This window comes from Oenanthe melanoleuca, chromosome 2 (genome assembly GCF_029582105.1).
Source record: "Oenanthe melanoleuca isolate GR-GAL-2019-014 chromosome 2, OMel1.0, whole genome shotgun sequence".
Taxonomy (NCBI): Eukaryota; Metazoa; Chordata; class Aves; order Passeriformes; family Muscicapidae; genus Oenanthe; species Oenanthe melanoleuca.
The window spans coordinates 126,680,833-126,699,819 of record NC_079335.1 but is presented as its reverse complement, the minus strand read 5'-3'; the positions used below and the strand labels follow the sequence as shown (position 1 = coordinate 126,699,819).

Below are 18,987 nucleotides of genomic sequence, written 5' to 3'. Positions count from 1 at the left end.
ATCTACATTTTTTCTGATGAACTCGTAATGGTGGGTTGTTTGCAGTAGCTGCCCAGAGCACACCCAGCCCTCAGGCTGCCAGCTGGGTGTTTGGTAAGGGGAAGAGGCAAACCCTTGGTAGCAAGCTAGTGGTTTTTTGTCTCACAGATTGATTCAGCTGTGATAACTACACCCAGCTAAAGGGAGTCTTCTTTGCCAATGGGCCATAATGGCTCAACAGCTGTGAGGACCTAGGCCATCAAGGACCCCCCAAAATATCCTATGACTTACAGGATTACATCATTCCATTGTGAAGGTCCCCACTTTGGGGACTATATATCTGACCATATATAAACTCTAGGGTGCTCTAGGGACTTGGGACACCACCACTGTGAGAAGAAGCAGCTAATCCTGGGCTTGCCCACAGCCCTGGGCTCTGTGCTGGGCTGCAGAGCCACAGGTTTCACCACCACTGTGACATCAGCCCTGCTTGTGGTGCCAGTGACCCTGTGGATGAATATCCCCCACTGGGGAAGAGAGCTGTGGGGGACCAGATGAAGCAGAACCAGAGAGCAGATGATGAAGATGAGAACTTGAATAACACAGTTATGACAATTTCAATGGCTATGCTGGGAGCCTGTTCTCAAGTAGCCCCTATGAAAAGGTGATGGGGAAAGAGATGCTGTTTATGTGGCTTTGGATAAGAGGATGGATGAAAGCAGGAAAGAGAGAAGGGAACAACAAGAAAAAGAGGAAATAGGAAAATACCATATGGAACAACCTAAAATTCAGCAGCAGTTCTCAGACTTGAAATGGAAGTTAGTGGAGATTACTGAGGAGGAGTGGCTGAGTATTCCAGGGGGAATGCCAGGAACAAGCATCAGAGGAATCCTCGGTATGAGATGACTCCTGTCCCTTTGCTTCTAGCAAAGCATTTACAGTCAGGGGAGCATTATACTTCATGGACCCACACCAGGCACAGTTTGGTGGATTGAATACTCCATATCCAGGGGGAATGAATATGCCATACCCAGGAGGAATGACACCAGGCTTCATGCACCTGGGACAGTGAATTGGAGGAAGACTGGCCAAGCCAGGAGCACCTTGATGAGTGAGGCTAAGCCAGGTGTCAGACTCTCTGGGTGGCCAGACTGTAGAGGACTCAAAAGGATATTCGACAGACTTGAATTCCATGATTCCCACACATGGAGGAGATATTGATGATATCAAAAAAAGCCTGTTTATTCCTAAAATCTGTCCAAGAGACCAATCCTCATCATCCACCAGCCTGGATAGCATCAGCTCAACTGGAGGAGGTCACTTGCAAACTCCAGGTGCTTGAAACCACATGATGAAAGGATCAGAGATGTGCCCTGAGACTGAAGGTGTTTGGTTGGAAGCTGCTCAGCTTCAGCCTGGAGATACCACCAAGGCTGTTGTGCCCAGGCTGTCTGGCACCTTCCACAGTCTTTCTGGATTTATATCAGAACAGCAGAGCTGGAGATGGATATCTGTGCCAAGAAATGTCCTTAGGAAGGCCCTTGAGCATGTTCCAAACTTTGCATTTGTTGACAGCAGCCGTGGAGCTGGAGCAACCTGAGGATGCCAGGGTCATGCTGAGCCAGGCTGTGGAGTCCTGTCCAACCAGTGCTGAGCCATAGCTGGTGCTGGCAAGTCTGGAGACATGTGAGAGTGCTCATAAAGTCCTTAACAAAGCCCAGGGGAATATCCTGATGGATTTTCACTTCTGGATCACTGCTGCCAAACTGGAGGAAGCCAATGGAAACACTCAGATGGTGAAGAAAGTCACTGACAGAGGCATCACATCTCAGGTCTTACAGTGTGGAGCTCAACAGGGAACACCAGATACAAGAAGCTGAGCAATGTGATAAAGCTGGAAGTGTGCCCATGCGCCAGGCAATCATGTGAGCTGGGATTGGGATTGGGATGCAAGAAGAAGATCAAAAACAACCTGGATGGAAGATGCAGAAGGTTGTGTTACTCATAGTGCTCTGGAGAGTGCCTGAGCCATTTATGCTTATTCCTTGCAAGTTTTCCCAAGCAAGAGGAATGTGTGGCTGGAAGCAGCCTACCTGAAAAGAGCCATGGAACCAGAGAATCCTTGAAGGCTCTTTTGCAGAGAGCTATTGCTCACCATCCCAAAGCAGAAGTGCTGTGGCTCACAGGAACTGAATTTAAGTGGCCAGTGCCAGCAGCCAGAAGCATTTTGGTTTCCCAGGCCAACCCCAACAGTGAGGAATTTGGCTGACTGCCGCGGACCTTGAGTCAGAGAACAGTGACTCTGAAAGAGCAAGGAGGCAAAGGCTCACAGCAGTGCCCCCACAGCAAGGGTCTCCATGAAATCTGTGCAGTTAGAATGGGTGCTGGGGAACATTGCTGCACCCCAGGAGCTCTGAGGAAGCCTTGAAGCACTATGAAGACTTCCCCAAACTGTGGATTATGAGAGGACAAATGCAAACTGTATATGGAATCAGTCCCATAACCCAAAAATCCATTTTTATCTTCAAAGTTGCAAAACTGATTGTCACTATGTTGCATTGTATTTTGTTTCAGACAGTGACTTTTTAAGTGAAGTCCCACCATACCAGATAACACATCTGGTATAGTGCAAATATTGGTATTGCAAAGCAAGTTTAACAGGATGTTGTACTTGGAATAACTTGTCATACATTCTATTGTGCAATATTACCACTGCTTCACTTGCCATCCTAAGATAAAAATTATTTTCTTTGCATTCAATATATTTGTATCACTGCTGGATTGTTTTACTAAGGTTATGTCTTCTTGTACTCTATGTGTTCTAACTCAAACTAGACTCAAACTTCCCAATTTAAGGAAGGGGGTCATGTTTTATGGTCACCTGTGATAGCAAGGATCTGAACTGGGCTTGGACAGGTGTTCCATCCAGCACTCAATTTTTGGACTCAGCTTCTTAAGCTCTTGTTAAATAATTTCTTCATGAAATATTATCAGTGGCTTGTGAAGTGGCTGGCTAGACATCAAAATGACTCTCACAAGTGAGTACATTTTCAAAAATGTTCTTTTTTTTCCTTGTATGTTGAGTCTGCAGTTGTCCAAATGGAAGGGTGTGTGTTGAGAAGCAGTGGCTCTCCTTAGCCATGCATTTTCTTCTGTGAGGAGAAAATAGGCTCATACAGATGTATGAAGCTTCTGCTAATTACTGCATTTGCTTATTACCTCTTGGAGAGGAGGGAAGTTCTAGCTGCCTTTCTCCCTTGCTCCCTGTCTCTCCTCCTCTCAGATGACTCAGTGTAGACCAGTGGAAATGGGACTTTACTTGCTTCATTTTATTAGTGTGTAGTATGACCACACAGAGCAGAACTGGCATTATTTTACTATGCTATATTAATAAAAGATGGTTAGCATTTTTAGTTAATTGACCATCAGAGCTGTGACATTGTGTAATTTCTCTGTTTTAAGTGTAGCAATTTACTATTGTATTGAAAAGCTCCAAAAATACCTCCTTATAGGTGAAGAACTGCTCCCAAGTGCCACATAGCATTTTGCAGTCTGCCCTGGGATGAAAGTGTTGGCAGGACTTAAAGTACTGATAATGTGAAACTTGTACTTGCAGCTGCCTTCCATGGAGAGTTTTAAAATCTAAATGAAGCTCCATAGTTATTTGACTTTTTTTTTTAGTTATTGTATTGAAACTTTTTTTTAGGTTAGTTATTCTTTCACCCTGTTTCTATTCTACAGGGGTCTTTGTGTGTTCCATCAACCCAATTCTTAATTTTAAATAGCCTTTGCCTTCCAGCCAGGTTCCCCAGTCCTCTCTGTGGTGCCATGGGCAGCAGCAGAACACGTTTGTGCTCTAGCCAAGTTGTGTTCAACCTCATCTGCAAATGGCATTGGGAGTAGGACAAGGAATGGGGCTAGCAGAAGAGAAGGAGGAGAATGAGAATAGTGGGGAGCCAAGCAAAAATGCTGGGAAGCCTCCATGGATGAGCAAGGACTTTCCTATAAGACTCAAACATGAAAAGGAATTATACAGAAGATTGAATTGAGGACAAGCAATGGGGAAGGAATACAGGTACATCTTCCAAGCATGCACTTAGAAAAGCCAAAGCCCTGGAATTGGATCTTTTCAGGAAGGTCAAAGACAAAGGCAACAAGAAGAGTTTATGCAATAAATGAAATTTCTTTTCAATTCTTTTGAATACAGTAAAAATAATTAACTTCTACATATGGGAGGTTTGTGTGAGTTGTATCTCATTACAGAAAGGCCCTGCAGGGAGAGATTTAGACAAATTAAGACCCCTTGGCAATAACCAACCGTATGAAGTTTAACAAGGGCAAGTGCCAGGTTTTGCACCTGGAGGGGTCAGTCAAGTGTGGAGAGACTGGAAAGCAGCCCTGCAAAAGGGACATGGGGGTCCTGGTCAGTGGTGAGCTCAATATAAACCAGCCATGCCCTGGCAGCCAGGAGGGCCAGCCCTGTCCTGGGGAGCATCAGGCACAGCATCACAGCAGGGCAAGGGAGGGATTGTCCTGCTCAGCTCTGAGCTGGGGCAGCCTCACCTCCAGTGCTGGGGCAGTTCTGGGTGCCACAGTGTAAGAAGGATATAAAAGTATTGGAGAATGTCTAAAGGAGGGCTACAGACAGGGTGAATGACCATGTAGGGAGAGGCTGTATGAGGAGTGGCTGAGGTCACTTGATCTGTTGAGCCTGGAGAAGACTGAGGGGAGACCTCATGGCAGTCTACAACATCCTCAAAAGAGGAAGCAGAGAGTCAGATACTGATCTTTTCTCTGTGGTGACCAGTGACAGGACCCAAAAGAGCATTAAGCTGTGTTGGAGGAGTTTAGGTTGGATATTAGGGAAGGGTTCTTCCTCCAGAGGGTGGTTGGGCACTGGAGCAGCTCCCCAGGGAATTGGCCACAGCCCCAGCCTGACAGGGTTCAAGAAGCATTTGGACAACACTCTCAGACACGTGGTGTGATTCTTGGGGATGGTCCTGTGCAAGGTCAGGAGTTGGACTTCAGTGGTCCTGGTGGGTCCTTTCTAATTCAGCATATTCTGTGATTCTGTAACTTTGTGGGCTGTTTGACTTGCTGGCAGTCTCTGTACCTTGGCCCAACACCTCATTTGCTTCTGGAATGCAGTTCCCTGTTTCTCTGGCTTGCCTTTTTTTGCATTCTGTGTTTCCTTTTTCCATGGCTGTCCACTACTTTTCCCTTAACATGGTGCCTTTTGGCACATATTGGCCTCTGCAGGTGCTTACTCACTATCTTTTTTTCTTTTTCCTGAGCATCCTTCTGTCCTGTTCTGTCCTGACTCAGCCTCAGACAAATTTGTTGTTGACAGAATAAGGCCAAGAATTGTAAACACTGAGAAAGTATTTTCTCATAATTTGAACTGGAAGCTCTTATTCATGTGTTCCTCTGAGCCTCACACTTGGGAGAGCGGAAAAGAAAATTTTGTTCAAGAGAGTGGAAGTCCTATTTTTTCAGGAGATTTGAAGCTGCCTATCTGCTTAGAAACCAAATTGACAAACTAAGAAGTCTGGAGATTCTCCTGTGACTAAGGTTGGGAAATAGATGAGGGATAAAGATGACAACTACTACATAATTTTGGTATTGTCTTACAGAATTTGCTTATGCCATTGAAGTTGTGTATGGAGCCACTGGTGCTAGGTTCAGGTGTGAGCCTGGAGTTGAGAAGTTGTCAACATGTGTAAGTCTTGGTGACTATGGCAGGACCTGAGTAAATGAGTTATTTGAGCACCCTCTGCTTTCTTCAGAGTGGAACTCTACAGGAGAGCCCATTTCCAGGGGTGATGAGGTTTTCTGTGATGAGGGTCACTGGAGCTGCCTGGGGTCTGAGCCAGGGCTGTGTTTTTCCTGCTACTGTTGTACCTCATCATTACATCAAAATGAAAAATATTTCAGGTTGTTGAAGATGTCACCTCAGCTGAGCTGCATTCTTTTCCTCCTGGAGGTTTTGCTGATGTACACATTACTGTTCCCTGTCCTAGTATAGTCTGCCCAGTGCTCCCCCACCCCAGGAGGTTTCTGGGGAGCCAGGAGCCATCTGAAGCAAAGCACAGGCCAGCAGGGGTTGCTGTAGGAGTAGGAGATGGAGAAGATGCACTGCCTCCTTTCTGGTGAAGCCCTCTCTGAGGGTTTGCTCCTGCTCCCTCTTTTCCCTCCTGCCACACTCAAGCTTGCTTGGGCTGAGTAGTGGATTCCCAGCACGGAGTAGGTGTCTATTGCTTACTCACAGCTTTGTGTATTTTGTACATTCATAAATTAAATACTAAGTTTCATCCTGAAAATGCTGAAACTAACTTGAGAGTTCATATTTTGACTCAATAAATTTTAAATGCTTTTTAATATTTATTATTTGTATAAAACTGGATAGTGATACCCATAGTGCTTGTATTCAGGGGCCCGTATATTATTTCTATAATGTCATTTTGTCACTCTAGAACTTGCTGATATCTTTTAGGACTGGGACAGAATTGAATTGGGAATGATTAGTTTCATCCTTTTATTGAATCTTGAGTTTTTCCCCCTTAATTCCTGTGAAATCACCATCAGCTATTTTGGCTGCAGTTCTGTGTTGGGTTGAGGCAGTGCTACACTGTAAATCAATATCTTTTCAAAAAGACTGCTGTAAATTGCCTAGATAGCATATGCATGGTTACTTTGGCTGCAATGCTGCTGCAGAGCCTGGATACTCTGCCTTTCTGGGAACTCCACAGGCAAGTCCATCATATATTTAAAAAAAAAAAAAATCTTTTTAGAAAGAGCATAGTATTGCTGATGAAATTTAGACAGAGAAATATTGTACCCTCAGTGCTCATCTGTACCTTTTATATTCTGCTCCACTGGGATTACCCTGTCTTGAGGGATTTCTTTGTTTGCTGCTTTAGATTTCCCCCTTTCTTAGCTGTAGTACAGCCGTACCATTTCAGCTTGCTAGTGCAGAAAGATGTTGTGAATTCAGTTGCTGAATGAGCCCGGCCTGACTGCAAACACTAACATTGCCAGAGAGATGCCAAAGAGTTGCAGGTGAATCTGACCTGATCTGGGCAACAGCAAAACGGTAAGATGGGGCTTCTTTAAATCCCTGGGATTAATTGGGTGCTGGGGTTTCCTGTTTCACCCTGAAGCCTAGTTATCACATGCTCCCAAGTTGTGCAGTGCTCGTTCTGTGCATGTCAGGGTGGGTTTTCTCGGGAATGCTTAGCATCCAGGCAGAGGGAGGCGGTGGGAAGCTGGGAACGCCACATGAGACCTCTCGGCAGCCACCCTGGTGAGCTTCCCCAGCAGCACTGCCTGCGGTTTGTAAATACCAGGAGAAGGTAGGGGAAGGCTTAAAAACGGTGCTTTTCTCTCTGTGTCTCTCTCTCTCTCTGGCAGCCTTATTTATAATTGTATTAAGAGGATAGTATGGGCAATTTTTTCCGATACATGCTTGGCTGAACGCCCTCTGGGATGAGTGAGTGAAGGACGTGATCAGCCACTTTTTCATCTCTGCTAACAAGTCTGTGCAGCTTGCTGTATCTGAATAAATGTCTGTAACAGTTACAGATTTGTTGGGTGGTAGAAGATAAAATTAAAATGATCCTTTTTAGATACATACTATATCATGGATGTCAGAATATTTTTTTTGCCTTGTTAACCTCTGTCATGATTTTATTTCTCTTGCATGCTCTCTTTATTTAATATAACAAAAAGTGAGGTAGTCTTTTTAGGTAGTCATTCTTGAATGCTTATGTAGGAGTGTGTTGACAGCGGTTTGGATCTTAGTGGAATATTTCAACATATGAAAGCTTAGAGCAGCAGCATGTTCAGGGAAAGAGAGGAAGAAAAGAGCAGCAGTTACCATTAGTACAAGACAGAAAGATTAAAATGTGGCCATAGAATGGAATTATTTGAATTATTTCTGATGACTTAACTGACAGCTAGTGTGTTTCAGTTGTAGATCAAGCCTTAGAAAACTAAGTCTTAACAGAAATCCATTGGAACTGAACAAAAAAATAGCATTTCACCATATGTTCTACTACTTAAAGGAAATGAACTGTGGTAGTAATGGTAGAGTGATGGTTTTTGCTGTTGCTAGTTAAGGACAAAAGCAAAGAGGCTTTTTTCTAGAGGAGAATGCTTATCTTTATGCAGCATGTGAATTATACTCCAAGAAGAGATCAGTTGTATATCAGTGTGGGATCAAATAACTAGTTTGACAGGGATTCATGTTTTCTTTTTCAGTGCTCGCCAATTAAAGGGTTCTTCTTCTTTGTCACTGAATATGATTAAAGGGTAAAGCTTCAGTCCTGCATCAATTATTTTCTGAAGGTTTCATTATTATTTTGCTGGAGTTCCTTCTTTAAAAATGCTGTATATACTGTGGTATAAGTGATGTGAGGTGGTGAGTTTCACTCTACATACAACCTTAATTTACATAGTTTTTTTCTGAGAAAATAGAGATGCCTTTTTTTGTTGTTGAGAATTACCCATAATATTCCTGTTGCAAGAGTTATTTCAGTTGTATTATATTTTTATTATTTTTATGGAAGTTTTCCTTTGCTTGTATTATCATGCTCATATCATCATTAATAAATTGCAAACCATTGTTTAATGCATAGAAGTAATCCAGCCACTTTGTTTGCCCACATATTGTACCAGAAATGGAAGTCCAGGCATGAAGGATTTTTTTAAAGCGAATTTTAAGTTGTGTTTTTCTCATAGTGTTGTCTTTTCATCTACTTATATATGTGAGATTTGTTGCTTCCATCATCTTTCTAGCTGCAAGTGTTTCTTCTCCCCAAGTCTAAAGTCATAATCTCCCCTTACTGTGTTACTGTTGTCTCTAGAGTTCTGGCATTTTAGTTTTCTGAGCCTAAGAAAGGAGTAGCATTTTGGACATATTTTATTGATAAATAATGTTCCCTATGGTAATACTTAGTTAAACACAGCTCCCAAATTAACTGGCTAGCTTAAAATGTGCAAAATGTGGCCAAAACTTAAGAACACAGATGGGAAGGGGAAGAAATACATAGTTTAATAGGCAGTTATTGCCATGTGTTCTGTGAATATAAAGATCTTTGTGTGAATCAGTTTTGTAGTTTTGTGTGAATCAGTTTTTGGGGCTGGGGTCTGTCACAGCAGGAAATAAGGGATTACCTGAGGAGTGAGTGTTTGCCACAGTCTCCTTAGTGACCCTGACTCCAGGAAGAAGGAACTTCAAGGAGTTGTAGCTGAGCAGGCAAAATGTCATCAAGATCTCATCTAGGTGCAAGTTTGGCCAGCCATTGATGTCCTATAGCAAAAATGGTCACCTGTCTTTCCCCAACTCCTTTTTTTTTTTGTTATTTTGCTGTGTAAATCTTAAACAAAACCAGTACCAAAAATCTCTAAAACCAAATCTGCTCCAACAGGTTTTGACATTTTCCCCTCACCCTGTTGGCATTGGTGGGCTGTTTGAAGGGTTGAGCTCTGAGCAGGTGCTCTGTGTCTCAGACAGGCAGTTCTTGCTCTCCAGAGCCCCACAGATGAGTAAAGCCATGAAGGGGCTGTGGTCAGGCTGAAGAGCAAGAATGCCTGGCTGGTCCCACAGGGCAGCTGGCAGGGGCAGCTCTGCTGGGCTCCAGCTGTGGAGGGAAGGGGTAAGGCATGACTTTGTGCTTTAAGGGAAATCCTTGAACCGTGCCAGCTTCCACTGGGCAATCCTGCAGATTTCAGTAGCTGCCCTGGGTGGGTCTTTGGGGTGAGAGTGTGTGAGTATCCACCCTGGGGCAGGTGAGAATTTGGGCTGTCATGTTCAGCAACTTGGGTATAAATGTGAGTGCAGATGTGCCCCTTAAAGGTCACAGGAACTGCTGAGCAGGTCCAGACTGCTCTGTTGGGGTTATTTCCCTTTGAAGTCCCAGAAAGGCAAAAATGCAGCAGTCAGGGACTGCTGCATAGGTTTTGTAAATTTGGTTTGATAACACTGGTGTTAAAATGTTCCTAAGTGTTTCAGGTATTGATACCATGATAATTACAGTTTACAAACCCTGTTAAAATGAATAAGAGTATCCTATCAAATATTACCTGAACCAACAGAGAGCCTGTGCAATATCAGGTCTCCAAAACCTGTTTCTGAACTGGAAAAAGGAGTGTCTGGCATTCTTAGTTTGGGAAGAACAGGTTAATTACTATTTTTTGAACTTGAATTCCCTTAGATAGGTTCATACTGGCTTCCAGAATCTTTGATTAAGATTTTTTCTACTACCAAGTTAGGAAGGAATGTACTGATCATGCTAAGAATCTGACCCTTATGGGCTTAATTTTTCTTAGTACTGTTTTTATAATGTTATTGTCAGGCCAGGTTCTCCCAATAGCAACTCCACCAGTCCTTAAGTGCTTCTTCCACTTGCATGGTGACTTCTGTGTCTTGGTATGGTTCAGTAAATACCTTTCTGTGACTGCTGTTTGCTTTTGACATAAGTGTGTTGTGTATTGAATCACTGATTATATGCATCTCTTCGACATCTGGCATATTTTTTACTGATATCTTTCATTCCACTCCCTGATATAAACCTACATATACTTCTGGATTTAGCAGTTTAGCAAAAAGCAAGTAGTAAAACAGTAATTTAACATAGTACAGAATGTTGAATTCAGGCGGGTGATTTTGTATTATAAAATTTTTGAATCAACCCCATAAACGTAGTTTTGCCTTTGTAGAAGTAACTTCTGGGCTTTCTCTGTATTGCTGGTGATCTTGCTCTTCTGTTTATCATGTTCCTGGGTGGATGGGCTTCTCTGAAGCTGCTGAATCAGTTCTGGACTGGCCTGCAGAGGACATGGAAACACACAGTTTTATCTGTTAGTTGTGTTTGTTTTGGTGTGCTAGTCAGAAATCGTGTGAAAAGTGGGAGTGGAGATTTTTCTTTTATTTTGCAAATATTTGTAGGGTTTATTGTTGGAATTTGTGTACATTAATTCTAGAGCTGAACTTGCTAGCTCATCCTGCTGGCTAGTTCTGTTGTAGCTTCTCATGAAAAATAACTTGATAAACTTAAGCTAGATGCTATATAAATGTAAAATAACCTAAGCTAGTAACAAATCTCGTATCAGCAAGCTTTTGATCCAGTCTGTATCATTCTTTCCAAGAAATTGAATAGAATTTATGTCAGTTATATTTCAGCTTTGCTGTGTTGGATGTTTGTAATTTAATATTAAATTGTATACAACTTACCTTAAGAGGAAAATACCAAATGTTGCCAAGTGAGCAGTGGGGAAGTAAAACCATAGAAAAAGGCATAATGTCTATTTATATGTTGTGAAAGCTCAGCTTCACTTAATTCATTTCTGATGCTTTTCAGTCTACAGGCTTAGAACATTTGAATATGTCCTTTTCCATTTTATTAAATCTTCGTGTAAGTACATAGAAAATATATTTAAACCTTTAGGAGTATGTGTAAAATAGGTTTGCCTGGACTTCCCTGTAAATAGTGGGGATTTTAATGAACAAATTGGTTCTGTTGTTAAATATTGGCTATATAAATTTTATTTTAATGCAATACAGAAGAGTTGTCTTGAGAAGTTCTACAGTTTATTGATGGGGTGGTTGGTTTTGCTGCTGCCGAGGAAAGTGGTGGAACCAGGCCCCTAACTTTCAAGTTTGCAAGGAATTTTCTGTTTGGCAACGTAGTCCATATACATAAAATTAAATAATTATACAAAGTGATTGTACTGCTGGTAGGCAGCTGTGCAGGGTGAGCTATGCACTCTCACTTTTGTGGCAATTTTTTCATGAGAAGCTTACTGTACTGTAAGGTTGGAGGACTTTACACACTGATGTTCTAAGGGTAGATGTGATTTTTGAGCAATTTGATTCTCAAAATTTGCTGCTTGTTGAAAGTGATTCATGATGAACTCGCAGCTTTGGAGGTGCAAATTGCCACCAACTGCAGAAGGCTTGGCTGCTTTGTACTGTTACAGCTTATTCTTTTAAATTCATTTAAGCACAGGCATAAGTCTACTACAGCACATGTTTTGGCTTGAACACATCAAAGAAGCAGCAGGATTTTCACTTCTCTGTTGAAATATATAGGTTTTTGAAAAAAAATGAGCATTATCTGTTATATGCTGTATATCATTATATGCTGTTCACAGAATTCTCATTATAACATTGTAGCCATCCTTCTTATGATGAGCTCTTCTCAGTGTAAGCTTGAAACCTCTCCATTTTAAGTTTTATACATCTTGGCAAGAAAAGATATACTGGACTGGAGTGTTCTTCATATTCTGAGTAATTCAATATGCTATAATTTTCAGTTATGCTCCTGACTAAGTTCTGAATTGTAGGATATGGCTTGTTTTCCACTGTAGCACATTATGCACTGAGAAGCAAGTTTCATTATGCTCCCTTACACCTTTTGCTTTGAAAGTTATTGTGCTGCTGCAAGTCTGGCAAACCTGAGGTAGCTGCTAGAAAATTCCTTTGAGACTTTGCATTCAAGTTTTATAGAATTCTGTAACCAGGTCATTTGTCTGAGGGGAAAAAACCGGAAAGAACAAGTTTGAAAAAAAGGAGCCAGGTGTAGATGAAATCCAAACACAGGTGAGGACTTTTCATTTAATTATTTGTGAAACTGTGCTTGTCATCCTTGTCTGAACTCTCAAACTTCCATGAAAGAAAGCAATGGCAGAAAGGTCATGGATGGCTGTTACTAAGATTTCAGGGAGACGGAGTTGGAATGTAGGTTATTCAGATCTTGGAAGATTCTTCACACAAGAGAATAATGACAAAGTTGAAGCTCTTTTTATGCCTCTACCTTTATACTGTGCTGATTTGATAGAGGATACCTTGTCAAATTCAGTGGTTTGGAAGATAATATGTAGAGAAGCAGATCTAGAAACCTTCAGAGAGTTTGTCCTGTGACATTCATCTGCCTTGGAAGATCCATTCCTCAACCTCTAGGGTTGTTGACCTCAGGGATGAAGCAAGCAAGAGCAGGAGAGATTTCTTTCTTGGTGCTAAAATGAAACTTTGAAAAGCATTAACAGAATGAAGGAAGCAACTCTTATTACCTAGTTTATTGTCTGTCTTTTGCTAAAGAGAGGTAAGAAGGAAAATAAAGGAAGAAAAATGAAGAAAACAGGGAAAGGAATGAAGTAGATTTTTTTTAAGTGCAGGAAATGGTCTGAAGGAAGAAGAGCTGAACTAATTTACCATTCTTGGTCTTGAATTATTTCTTGCAAAGCAAGAAAACATCTGCTGAAGCTAATGTGAGAGTGGCAATGATTTGTTAATGGCCATGCAACATGCATGCTGCTTCATTGATGATAATGAAGGTTATCATCAGACAAAGATAGCTGCAAAACCTTTCCACCTGCAAATGTGTGTATTTCACAGAGATGATTACATGACCTATCCCCTTCATCTTTTCTTCTAATTAAAAAAGTGTTCTTCAGCATTTGTGTGAAGAGCATATGTGAAAGGTTTGAGTAGTTGGGCTTAAGTCTTACTGCCAGCTGCATGACCAGATCTCACCATCAGCAGTGTTTTTGTTGCAGTCCCGGCTTGTAAGAGGACAATTTTTTTTTAGTATCAGTCTGAAGTACTTGGTGATAACTGTGGAAGAATCAAGAGGCTTGCAAGGGATAGGCAAAGGAGCCTGAAGGAGCTGGGTAGAGCTTATTTTCAAGGCATGGAGTTGTTTACAATTTATTTTCTTAAAAACCTTACTGACAGCCTCAGAATCTAGCAAGAATAGGCATTTTGTTGTCAAGTCTCTCAAGATTTCTCACACTTGAACTTGGCAGTGGGAAGACTTACTGCATTTATGGATATGCCTTTGATAACTTCATGATCAGGGGGAGTTTTGGAGGACAGAATAAAATTATAAACCTGTAAACTCAGAAAGACTTAATATACTGTTCGCATAAAACCACTAATAATGCACTTATGGAAAGAAAACTGTATAAACTAGCACTGCACATGTAGCCATCTGTTGGAGCAGGAGGCTGATATGGAAAAGGGATTGAAAATATTTTTTTAATCTTTATTTTTAAATCCTGTTCATATGGTTACAGAGGAGGATAGACAACAGATACAAGTGGGTAACTAAGTAAAAGAGTATAAAAACCACCTGTCACAATTTCTTGGGAGAGTGTTTATGTTCAGACACTTTCTTCACCTCCTTTCTGGTTACCAAGGCATCCTTGGCTCGTGCCTGGTGCTGGAAGCTGCCTCTCCCACACTGACATCTCTGCTGAGCCTCAGCTGTGCTCTCTGGTTTATTGGAGGAATGACCCTCCTGCTTTTGGGTGCAGCAAGTCTGGACCCAGGTTGATGGAAGCAGCAGCCTGCTTGCAATTTCAGGAAAGGCTTGCATGGCATATTGCATTACATACCACTGTGATAACTGTGAACACTGTGCAAAAGGAAGAATTTATTTGCCAGGCTTTATTCTAAAGTTACTGTATTTTGGGGCATCAGTACAGAAATAGAGCAAAATGCCCCTTTAGATCAGTTTCTGTCTCTTTTCATGAACGTTAGAGGCTGTCAGGACTTGAGTGTGACCTTTATCTGAAACCCTGTCCTTAGGTGACTCCTTCTCCTCTGTTGTCACAGAACAGTTTTGCTTTGAGGACATATGTAAGCTTTTATAGACCTAAAATCTAGTACAGGCTCTCTTGAAAACTGGACCATTTTTCTCTGCAAGGAGAGGAACATCAACTTGGAAACTCACTTTTCTGAAGTTAGGCTGTTCTATGAAGAGAAAAAAAATTAGAAATGCTCAGCTTCTCCTTACCATGTTGAGGGCACCTAAAATAATTTTCATTAGATCCTGATTTCAGGATTGTGCTTGATTTAGAAATTATGCTAATATTTAGGTATCAAGTTAGCAAATAAATATGTTCTATAGTGCAGCTCTTGGTGTGTTGGTAGTGAAAGAATTGGGTGAACAATTTTAAATTCTAGTGTGAAATGTTTTTTCCTTCATGCAGGTAAAAAAGTTTTCAGATTTTTATGCAACTGGGATTGCTACCCTAGATCTGATCAGTTGGTCTTTCCGTGAGAGTGACTTTTTTCTCACTTGACAATTCAGCACAGACATTTAATCAGCTCGTTGAGTTCAGTATTTCAGACAAACACAGGGAATTAATGTCAGAGCTTCTAGTTCAAAAATTCTCCCATCTGGCACTTCAGTGACCTTTTTATATTCGCCTTCTCCCATATGACAGTGACAGTTGGTTTAACATCAGCTCTGGCTTTGGAAGTGAAATGGCTTTTTGGTGAGTGCCTTTGAGATGGGCTGTGGGAGGTGTATGAGTAAGTTTGTGATAGGTACAGCAAGGAGCATTCCATATCCCCAGATACCATTTCCAGTCTCTGAGCTCTGTTTTCAGTTGCATTTGCTAGCTTGTTGTGAGCAATCTCTGTAGCCAATTAAATAAGTATTACCCAAGAATATGAATTATAGTTCTGGGACACAGAGAGAAGCCATCAGGAGAGGAAAAGAAGTGCCTTATTTTAAAAACATTTTTCCTTGCATCTTCCTTCCTTTCTACCACCTCCCTATTATTTTTTTTTTCCCCTCTCTTACTCAAGGTCTCTTTCAGCTTCTTTTAGCTGTGCCCATCAAGTGTTCAAAGGGCTGGTGCAGGTGATTACAGGGAGGGGTGAGTGTGTTCCAGGACCTCTTTCAAGTGTGAGCCTGATTGCACTGGTAGCTCTGGTATGAGCTGGCTGGTGATGTCGTGCAGCATTACATGCTCTACTTCCCCCTTCACAATTTTATCTGCTCCCTTATCTCATCTCTTATTCTGTGTGGATCTTTTCCCCTGTTGTAGAGTTCTCACCAACTGAGCTCTCTTCTCAACCTGTGCATGTTTCTGCTTGTGGGTGAGCAGTCATTTGCTGACCCTCTCTTGGGGAGGATAGAGAGTGATTCCAGATGGACTGAGAAGAAGCAGGCAAGACCTTTGTTTAAAACAAGCAAGAGCCTCCCCATTGCTTTGTTCTGCAAAGAGAATGAATCTGCAGATAGCTGCATTTTTATTTTGAACAGAGCTGCTTATAATGCTCCAGAACATTCCCAAACTGTGTTTTATAAGTAGCAAATGTCAAATTCCAGGGATGCCAGAATCTGCAGATGACTTGTGTTCTCAATTGCCATGGTACCAAAGCATGATAGAAAATAACATGCTTATAAAAGGAAATAAAAACTCGTATCCAGATAGGATTTTTCCAGTGAAAATTAATGGCAGACTTACATTCTAAGCAATTCAGCTGTTGAACCAGTATCACTTAACTATATTTTTTTTCTTTATACATCTTTCAGCTAAATGCAACTGCTAAGTCTTATTGTCTGTAATAATGAGATTGTTCCACTACCTCCAGCGGGCTTTGACTCTACAAATTATAATCTATATCTTCATAACTTTTCACTTAAAAAAGCCCAAGTGCTTTGCAAACTTAATTAGTGCTCCCAGTTTCTGCTTGTGATGGGGGCAGGATCACTGTTGTGAATAAAAAAGGAATTGTGGAGAGGTTAAGTGACTTCCTTACCTCACATCACTCAGTATTTTAATTTTTTTTGTTTTCTTGCTGCATGCTAGATCTTGGGTTTCCCTGGATCTGGTCCTTTCATACTACATCTCCTGGAATGGTGCAAGTGGGTGGAATTCAGATATTTCCTTCAGGTTTTTCAGTAGCAGCTTTGGATGTCCACTCTGGTATTTACCCAACCAGTCACTTTTCCCCCCAGATTTACACAGTGGCAATAACCAATAGAAAATAGTAGATGGCTGGGAATTTTTTTTATATTTTACAAAAGTCTGTATCCACTGGATGACCGTAGCAAGCATTTCTAGTGTTAAAAGTAAGAATTAAAATCCAGATATAATGCATCTTCTTGAAAGATGAGTTTCAGAGAAGGGGGTCTTTACACTATACAAGCTTTTTTAAACTTTTTTCTTCTTTGTGCTAGGAAGTCTGACCAGTACTGTCAGAATTGGTTGTTCTTTGTTACTGAGGATATCTTTATTCATCTGAACAAATTCCACTGTTATGGGACAATCTATATTTTACTAAGTACCCAAACAGGCGATTAATTCTGGGGTCATTCATGACTGTTTTAAAATTCATGAACTGTAAGACTATAAATTACTTACATGGTTTAACTGATCAGTCTCACTCTTTCAATATGACTTTAAACAGTAAATGAGTTAGTCTAGCAACCTTTAATTTTAAGAATCCTGTTTCTTTGGGACCTTGTAATTTTGCTGACAGTGATGAACTGCAAAAAATCTTGCATTGAAACTGTATCACAATAACTACAGCTGATACACCATTTATTATTTTCACATTAATCCCAAATGCAGATTAAGGAGTATTGCTTGAAATGAGATTTGAAGTGATTCAAAGAGGCATCTTTATTTAGAAATAGTTCCATGAATGATTATACTGATTTTTATTTATTTAATGGGGCTTATTAAGGAGCTTTACACATGGAGCAAAATCACTCTTCTTGTGATTTCAGTCTCTTAACTTCAGCAGTGTTGTTTGTGGGAAAAAAATTGCCTAAATGCTGACATTGTGTTTTGAGATATGATAAGCACTATGATGTTAGGGTGGATAATGGTGTCCATACTGACATAATGATGTTTAAGGCTCTTTATCCTAGAGCAGTCTTGGGATTTTCTCAAATTGATTGGGAGACTGGGCAGGAGGAGTAGGGGGAAATTTCCGTCTAAGCTGTGTTGTTGTCCATCATACACTGTCTTCAGATTCTGATCAGCAACTAAAAAAGTTGCCAAGTATAAACTATGTTGTGCTTTTTTGTGGTTCTAACATGAGGAACTCTTTCTTGAATATTCTGTCTCTTTTTACCTTAAATAAATTAAAAAACCACAGAGAAACACTAAAATAACTTTTCATGTCAAGCTACACTAACTGTTGCAGTGCTGCATTTTATTTTGTTTTACATTGCCAGAATCTGTGTGATAGCTAAGGTAATTACTGAAATTGACATGAATATTCTGATTTTCTAGATAAATCTTATTGTGGTTTCTTTAAAAAGTAGACAAGAGCTCTTCAGGTAGGTGCAAAGTGGTTGTTTGTGCTGTAGATTTTAAGTGGCCAAATGTCTCATCATGATGTCTCATTTTGTCTTAACATTTTCAGGTGGGACTGAGTAAATAATTGTGGACACATTTTAAAAGTGGGTTTATTTCAGTAATCAGAGTATGGAGAATGTGTATGGCATGCAGCAGAATATGGGACAACATGGGGAAGTACAATTATGTATTGATATTAATGATCCATTTGTGATAAATGTGATGGGCAGGATGCTTGTGGAGAGGCTCTTCTGTTGGAGCACACCTGGGCTGACAGGGATCTCTTTTCCAAGATTGGGAAATCAGAACAAATGAAACGGGGTAAAAAGAAAAGTCCAGTCTTAGAGGTGGCAGAATGTACTTAGAGGGAAAGTCTCACTCTCCCAGAGTATCACCCAGGAGCATCTAAAAGATTCTGAAAATGAACTGGTGTTCTTTATGACAAATACTGTGCTTTAACTGGAAAATGATCCTTAACTCTCATATGCAAAAAGAAATCTGAAAATGAGAAGGTGTGGTAGGCTTCTCCTGACTACCAGCAAGGAGCTACCAGGCACTGGTTTACAAGTCTAACACCTTCTGATGCTAAGTATTTGTACATGTCCTTTGAGAAGTTGAAATTTATAAACAGCAGTTATGCAAAGGAAAATTATATCTAAAAGGCTGAAGTAGAATTAAAAAATTCAAATCCCTAATGTTCCTAAAGGTGGTGTGGTCAAGCTGGTGAAATCTATGATCATTTTTATGCAGAGGGAGATTTCCAAAATAAGTTATGTTTCAGTTTTGGTTAGCACATTGTTGCTTTTTTGCATGATAAGCCACTACAGAATAAGTTGCATCCTTACTGGAGCACAGGAGCAATCTGCTGTACTGTGGTAGCTTCACCTTGCTGGTGGAGGG

At 40.8% G+C, this 18,987-nt stretch overlaps 1 protein-coding gene and 1 pseudogene across 2 annotated transcripts in view; both read left to right on the top strand.

Annotated features, from left to right (window-relative positions):
- Positions 1 to 2,568, top strand: part of LOC130249796 (pre-mRNA-processing factor 6-like) — a 38,869-nt pseudogene extending 36,301 nt beyond the window's left edge.
- CDK14 (cyclin dependent kinase 14) overlaps positions 1 to 18,987 on the top strand; it is a 336,272-nt gene that overhangs the window by 58,666 nt on the left and 258,619 nt on the right. The window lies entirely within an intron of this gene.